The sequence below is a fragment of the Helianthus annuus genome, chromosome 2 (genome assembly GCF_002127325.2).
Source record: "Helianthus annuus cultivar XRQ/B chromosome 2, HanXRQr2.0-SUNRISE, whole genome shotgun sequence".
NCBI classification, from domain to species: Eukaryota; Viridiplantae; Streptophyta; class Magnoliopsida; order Asterales; family Asteraceae; genus Helianthus; species Helianthus annuus.
Window position 1 is genome coordinate 154,554,544 of NC_035434.2, and position 613 is coordinate 154,555,156.

The following is a 613-nucleotide window of genomic DNA, read 5'->3' on the forward strand; positions in this document are numbered from 1 at the left end:
TGTGTGTGGCAACAACCCATTATAGAAAGTGGATACTTGTTGCCATATCGCAAGGCCGTGATGTGGACACTTTCGCAATAGCTCCTTGAACCTTTCCCAAGTTTCATATAAGGATTCCCCGTCCTCTTGTGAATATGTATTAATTTCAGTCATTAATTTAGCCGTTTTAGCGGGAGGGAAATACTTATATAGAAAATCTTTGGGCTAGTTCATCCCAGGTGTTTACCGATCCAGCTGGGAGGGCGTTGAGCCAAGCTTTTGCTCGGTCTTTTAGTGAGAAAGGAAACATTCGAAGGCGGATTGCGTCATTTGATGCTTCATTGATCCGAAAGGTATCACATATTTCTAAGAAATTAGTAATATGTAGATGGGGATCCTCGTCCGCAAGCCCATGGAAGGTTGTGGAGTTTTGGAGCATTTGTATCAAATGCGGCCGAAGTTCGAAGTTATTGGCTTCAACATTCGGTGCGTTGATAGCGGCGCCTAGGTTACCTACGGTGGGTCGTAGATAATCCATGAGGGTACGTTGGTCCGCCATTAGAAGTGGATTTCTCTTGGTTCTTGGCTTTTAGTCTTTTTCTGAGAAAGCGTTCGGGTTCTTCTAGAGGTTCTT

General features: G+C 44.2%; 1 non-coding gene across 1 annotated transcript; it reads left to right on the forward strand.

The window, feature by feature from the left end:
- Window positions 1–52: 52 nt before the first annotated feature.
- Window positions 53–159, forward strand: LOC118489963. Its single transcript, XR_004887974.1, has one exon. It is a non-coding gene; the product is annotated as a small nucleolar RNA R71 (small nucleolar RNA).
- Window positions 160–613: the final 454 nt, after the last annotated feature.